Below are 7,500 nucleotides of genomic sequence, written 5' to 3' on the forward strand. Positions count from 1 at the left end.
GTTTTAATTGTTTAAAAATTGATTTAAATACCTGTATATGATCCTGGTCCACTGTCACGTTGGCGTTTTCTAGGTGGTGAAAGCCATTTGCTGGACTTGCCCTGAAGATCCAGCTGTCTCTTTCCTTATTGTTTTTTTTTTTTACATACAAAATGTATGACATTTAAAAAAACAAACATTTGTTAAATGTTCCTGTCAAGATATTAAAATCTGGCTTGGTCACAGCTAAAAGACACAGTATCTCTACCTTTAAAACATCAACATAAACTCTTCACGTAATCGACAAGATACTAAACTGATACCAACCATTATCCTTTGTGGCACTGGTGGATGGCAAAAGCTGTGAATAAATAAGAATGTTGACTGTTTTTTTGATCTGGAAATGATATTAACACAGGCCTTTTCCTTCTAACAGGGGTCTTCAGGCTTGAACAAAAATCTCATTCAAACAACAATCTCTGTATTTGTGTTCTCAGCTAATCTGGGATGAATGTGACAAAACGCTTTGAAGTAGAAACCAGGAAGGAGATAATAAGTGATCACTTGTCCACTTCTTAAGTCAACAATGATTTTTTTCCTCATACTTATTTGCATAAGCATGAGGAGGAGAGGCATGTTCACTGATTTCATTCCTGTCAAATCCAGAGTGATCTTTACCTGATCTGATTCAACTGCTTCTTCATTCTCTTGTTGAAACTGCAAATACAAATAAAACCCTGTGTGAATGTGATAAAAAATATACAAAGATACAAAATTGTGTCAAACTCCAGTTGCAGTAATTTACCTGAGGAGGAGAGTCAATTGATTCCTGGTATGTTGTGTTTTCTTCTCCCTAAAACAAAACAAAATAGTTGCAATCCAGAATGTTTCCAGTATTATATCTCTGCCTGTAAGCATCATTATTGAGCATTGTTGATGCTCCTGTTAGTGATGAATAAAATATATATCTTTAAGTGAGATTAATGAGAACAAATACAGTCAAATATTTTCATGGTGCAGAACATTACCTTTAACAACTTGAATCTTTTCTTGAATATTGCCATTCGTCCCACTTTTGGTATCAAGTTGGCAATATCTTGAAAATCAAGGCAGTAAAAACTTTCCTTATCTATGCCTTCATCTGTAATCCAAAAATGTTCATATGAATTTTAGTCATGCAGAAATGAGAATGATTAAAATTGCAGCAGAAATGTGTTTAATAAATGGTGCAACAGCATTTGATTTAAAGGTCCCATATTATACTGTTTTTCATCAATTTCACACAGCTGTAAGAGGTCCAACAACTCTGTATTCGATATGCATTGCCCCAAACCCATCCGTGGTCCTGAATTTCTGCTGTCTAAAAGTCGCTCTACTGAGCTCTACTGAGAGCAGGCTGTTTCTGTGCCTGCACCTTTAAATGCTAATTAGTGCCATCTGTCAACGCCTACTTGGAGAGCCTTGCCTGCTACGCCACTCTAAGGGAGAGAATGCTGCTTTCGTTAGCTGTAGCATGCGCTAATGTTTTACGGTGGATGTAACGCTATGGCTCGCAGAGATTTTTTTTATTCAACCATACCAGTTTGACCCAGAATCGGACCCAGAAGGAGAGTCTCTGCAGACTCTGTGGCTGCAGTGGGATGTTTCAGAATGGTTAGGGTTTCTGAATAATGTTAGTTTATTCGTATGTGTTGTTACAGTTACTACCATGTAGCTAATGGCTAACAGCTAGCCAAAGCTGTGTTTGTCTCCAACACAGTCTCCAAACTTTTGGACACTGTTCGCACAGTCTCTGTCTCCAGTCTGCACGTTTCCAGATTTTTTACTGTGACAACCAAGCTCCCTCGTAATATTATTAACTTTAATCTCGCTTCAGACGCCATTGCATAGCAGACTGAAGCGGAGCTAACTAATTGGCCAAGAATATAGGCACTGATATTGATTTATACAACCAACAACAGAACAATTAGTGTGTCAAGCTCTGAGCGATGACATTGCGAAACACTGCTATCTCACCGCTGGACACACTGAACTTCACGTCGGGGAGGAACGCCCCCCTCTCAGATATCACCTATCACCATGCGAGGCCGACCTAACGTTATGTAACGGAAGGAGCAGAATCTGAACAGCCTGTAGGAGCGCCGTTTTCCCAGTGGGTGGGCTGCAGAGACCATGCAGGAATCGCTTGTTTTCCTCTTTCTGGGAGTTTGCAGGCTAAGGGAGGACCAGTTTATATATGTAGAGACCAGAAAAAAAACGTGTTTTCCATCATATGGGACCTTTAATAATTTCTAAAAGTGCTACAGCCTGACAGAACCAGCGGATTGCTTATTCATTTGATTGTATTTTAAGTATTTGTCACTTTTCAGTCTTGATTTCAGTGCTGCTCTCAAGTTTATTAAGTGCTCCTCTTCAAAGTCTTTACTGTGAGCGGTTCTGCAGTCTGAACACAGACAAGAATTGCCAAAATTGATTAACACTGATCTGTCCTATATTCTTAAAATGTCAAAACTGCAAAAATATGTTCCAGCTTTTTTTTTTATGTCTGTAGTAGATGTCTCAGATATGGGCAGTCAAATCAATAATGGATAATTGTCACATATTCCCCTCACCACCGATCCAGCCACACCCTCCTTCCCTCGCTTAACCCTGCTCCCGCCAGTTTCATCACATGACCTGCTCCAGCCACTTACTCCTCATTCCTCCTGATTACCTCAGTGCAAAGTACAAGGCTCATTTATTTACATTTATACAACACAGGGTTGTCAAACAAGAATGCAAGTTGCAGTCCATGTATGCCACTCACAAAACAAAAAAATTTGAATGGATGAAACACTGTGAGTCAAGTACTGACACTGGCCCACTTCATCTTGCCCTCCGTCAGACTGTCCAGCGTTCATTGTTTCCCGTTTATCTTCATCCTGCTTGCCCGAACCCCTCAGATTCTGGGCCTTTTTTTCATTGTCTCGTACCTGGGTAATGTTGCATTTCTGTTCACCTAACTGGTTTCAACCTCTGTTAGTTTTGAATGAATGATTTTGAACTTTGCTGCTCTGTGTCATACTTGTCATGTTATGCCAGTTCTGAGCCAGCACCAATAAAATAAACAAAGAACCACTGAAATACTTTACCTTCAAATTTTTGGATATATTCACTGAGGCCCCACTCAGTTAATTTGTTACGGACAAAATCATCCATGATCAACAGCAACTAGAAGGAAAAGAATCATAATACAATTTCACTGCAATAATTTGTGGTTCATTTGTGGATCAAAAAGTCAATTTTGTAAAAATGCTGTTTTCCATTTCCATGTTTAATAAAAAAGAACATTTAATAGATGTTAAATGATGTAATTCTATAACAACTGAAAACACCTGCTGAACTGAAAGCATTAATAATAATGTTTTACTCTTCGCTAACTCCTACCACTATAAAAGCTTTGCAATAAAGGACATAAAGGGGCTGAGCTTTACAGAATGCAGATTTTAAAAAAGGATACTTGAGATAGCAACATTATGTACACACAATAAATCTATATTACATAAATGACATGGTTATTACAAATAAATAGATAACACAGTAAGTTTCTTACATATTATCCTAATGTTTAACTTTAGATTAACTCTAAGTTTTGAAAGTGATGCATTGATGTTATTGTACTTACATTTAGTCTGCTCCTCTTTCATGAACAAACATGACTCTTGTGCTTGATGAACTCTGAGCTCTTCCTTTTATATCGTCTCCACCCATCGCCAACGTTATGTCCTCTCTGCTCATCAAGCAGGTTCAGCATGATCAATTCAATTTAATACAGATGTGTTAATGGAGTGGAGTTGAAGCACAAAGTAATATAAAAAGGAAATAATCTCCAAGAGGGTTGTCTAATTATTGGTGCACTGGGGACTCGTGCTGGCTGTATGGGATGGTGTTAAGTGAAAGTGTGTTTTTCTATATTTTAAACCATTTAATATCCTAGATTATTATTCAAAGCAGCTGTATAATTTGCGTAAACAAGATTGGTTCATCTTACTTCTAACAGAAGTCTAGGTTCAAACTGAATGTTGGGAGAACTATCATCGTCTTGCATTCTGAATCTAAACTCTTCACATTCAGACTTAATGCCACAATGATAAGCTGCATTGTGTAGAGGGCGTCAAGAGTTCTTTATTTGTTTCACAGTATTTGGTTTCTACAAGCCTGTATGCTACCGTAAGTGTTTTCTTTATTTAAGGTTATTGAGGGCTCATTAAAGAAAGAAAATAAACTACTACAACAGTACTTTACATGGTGAAATCAAATAGAGAATGTAATAAAATAAAATCTGGAAAATGTACGTAAAATGAAATTGAATCATATACTCATCAGTAAATAAAGTTCAATGCTTCAATGTTTCCCAAAGGCTTATGTTTTCCAGCTGCTTGCTAACTGTGTCTGTTTGTTGTTTGGTGCTGAACAGGTAATGTACTTTTTTTTTTTCCAGACTTTATGCTGAAAACAAACGTTGGCTGCAGCTGAAGTCTATGAGACAAAACAGTGACGCTGATGACCAGACAGATAATAAATGAGTTGTAACTCTCTATGAAGCTCAAAGAAGATGATGTAGTACAAAAGCCTTTAGTTTGACTATGACATGAGAATCTGCATACATACACTTACAGTTGTTAAATATTGAGCTCAAATAGAAACACTTTGCTTGTGTCTTGATGTTATCTAATATACAATACTGTTAATTACTGTACAGGCAAGGTAGCTGAAATGGGATGAAAAAACCCATCAACAAAATAAAGTAAAGAATAATAGATAAAAGAACTGTGTCCTCCATGCAGGAGGTGAGCTGGTGTGTTCTGTCTCCATCTCTGGGAGAATAGCTCCCTCTGCTGACCAGTGTTTGGCTTCTCAGTCTCCACAGTCAGAAAGCAACAGGCAGCATTTCTAACAAGTGTGATGTCAAAAAAGCAAAGATGTTATGGCTCTGCTGCTGCAGTGACTCTAATATCTCTCCTCTGTGTTTGGCAGAGGCACAAAAGTCAACCCACATACATACATTCACACCTGATATCTTATAAAAAGAAAGCTTTAGGTCACATGGTTCCAAAAGGTCTGCTTCATCAGAAAGACCATGATATGGTTAACATGAGGTTGAAATGGTTTCTGGAATTTGTTGAGCTCAATAAAGGTTTTTTATTGGGATGGCCTAATAAAAAGCCTTTATAGGGCCATGAGATGACCTTAATAGTCATCTCAATAAAGGCTTTTTTTAAAAGGATATATTCTCTTTTTAAACACAGGTTGCTTTTCTGAAAAATAATCGTCGCAACACAACTAAAATCTTCCTTATATATTCGGTAATACTAAAGTGCTGATTTGAACTTCAGTACTCCCGGCCAAAGAGCACATTCATCACATTTTGTTTCTTGAGCACTCTAGACCTTTTCTTTCTGAGGCCATTTGTGTGTTGAAATTGTTCATAAAATGTGTACTCATACTTTGATGCATTGTATCTACAGCAGTGTTAGCACTGATGCAAAGACAGACAAACTCATGCAAATAGAATACAAAACATTTATCCTGAAGAGGAAATAACCCATTGGGCTGTAAGGGAAATTCCCAAATGTCCTTTTGTTATATTGATAGGTTATTCTTGCATATGAAACTTAACAAGTATATAGATGTGTTAAGATTGAAAACATTGTGGCTATGGACCTCTCATGGTTTATGTCATGTGACAGTTTTTTTATGGATTCAGAGCTTCAGACAACAGACTCTTGTTCAAGGACTCCAAGGACTTCATCCTGAAGAGTATTTCTGTGACCTTCTATGTCACTCCTCATTTGTGTTCTGATCATGTTTGATATATGAAACATAAAATCATGGGTCGACATGCATGTTGAATTTATGTTAACCTGTGGAGGAAGTGAAGATAATGGGAGTGTTATTCTTAGTGGTCCAGATGTAACCTTGTGACCTCTACAATTGTGTGTATTGGATTTTTACAACTCTAAACGACTGAGGAGACTCTTCTCTTCTCAGTCAACATCTATGTGCTGCTGATGTGTGACTCTTGCTTGCAAGCAATGAAGGAACTTCTGGAAAAGAAATATTGTGTCGAACTTGGTGTTTTGACCAACTCTCATCTGCACTAGACAATTAACTGATTTTCAGTTGTCACAACAGGGCATACGAGGTGAGCCACTTATAACACTTAAAAACACAGGGTGTTTCACAACATCACTTGTGAGTCCTTAACAGTGATAGATAGCTTGAGGTGTGATCCTTTGTAATGATAACTTACCTAAAAACAAAACATACATACAGTGCTTTTTTTTAAAATGATTTGACCACTTTCATATGGCATTATTGTGTTGTATTGTGTTATTATCATGTTTTGCAAATCACACTTCCACAAATTCCCGTAGGACCTACAAGAAAGCTTAACCTTTTTTCACTTGTGACTTGCAAACACTGAAAACAGACAAAAGGATGCAAACTATTTATCCTGAAGAGGAATTAACCCTTAAAGAATAACAGATCCACCACCTGTTAAACACAGTGTGCTACTGTTGTATAAAGTGGTTGCCTTATATCATATCACTGATATTATTGTTCTCCCTTGTAGCAATCACACTGTTCTTTATCTCTTGCTTGTCTTAAACACTTGCCACATTCACCCATTCACACACACATACACACATTCATAACTGATGGCAGAGGCTGCCATGCAAGGTGCCAACTGGACATCAGGAGCATTTAAGGGTTCAGTATCTCGCTCAAGACACTTCGACATGCAGCTCAGCTCAGCCTGGGGGAGCCCCTCTACCCCCTGACCTACAGCCGCCCTGTATAAAGAAACTAGGCTGAAAAAGCAGAATTTCAAAAAGTCTTCTTGAGGTCCATCTCTATTTGAGCCATCTATGTGTCAGCATGTTCCATTTTCTTGTATCAGTAAGCAGTAAGTGGCAGTTTGCAAACATGAACAAACATTAACAAATACCTGCAGCTACCATTATTCCAAAATTAATAAAAACATGCCTCAACTAAACCTGTTTAGATATGCAAATTAATATTTGTCAGCATCACCACTTGTTGTTTTAGATTTTTTGACTCCTTAAATGAAACATTTTTAAGAGCCTTACAAGCCTTTTCCATGGTTCTTTTTGTCTTTTGAACCAGCCTGAAATGAAACAACACATTTATTATTGTAGCAGTTCAGATAATGACAGTATACTGAAAACTATACTATACTGAAAATCAGTTTCTTTCTTCTGTTTTCAAGACAGTAATAATTGTGCCCTTATTCTTGTCTTAATTCTTAAGTCTTGTCTATGACCAACCTTTAATGACTTAATTAACTCTCTAAAGTGACAAAATTCAGCTACATTTTCTTGTATCAGTCAGTGATGTTTTGTTTAAATGAATACCTGCAAAATATTTCACACCAATCATTGATTCTATTATGTATGATACACTCATACATACACTTTTAATTTCTGTAATTTTGAGGCAAAACTTTTTACATACAAA

The 7,500-nt window shown here is 37.2% G+C and overlaps 1 long non-coding RNA gene across 1 annotated transcript; it reads right to left on the bottom strand.

Annotated features, from left to right (window-relative positions):
* Positions 1–307: 307 nt before the first annotated feature.
* On the bottom strand, positions 308–825 carry LOC115575311 (uncharacterized). Its single transcript, XR_003982653.1, has 3 exons — positions 785–825; positions 658–696; positions 308–340 (listed from the first exon to the last, which is right to left on the bottom strand). It is a non-coding gene; the product is annotated as an uncharacterized LOC115575311 (long non-coding RNA).
* Positions 826–7,500: the final 6,675 nt, after the last annotated feature.

This window comes from Sparus aurata, chromosome 23 (assembly GCF_900880675.1).
Source record: "Sparus aurata chromosome 23, fSpaAur1.1, whole genome shotgun sequence".
In the NCBI taxonomy this organism is placed as follows: domain Eukaryota; kingdom Metazoa; phylum Chordata; class Actinopteri; order Spariformes; family Sparidae; genus Sparus; species Sparus aurata.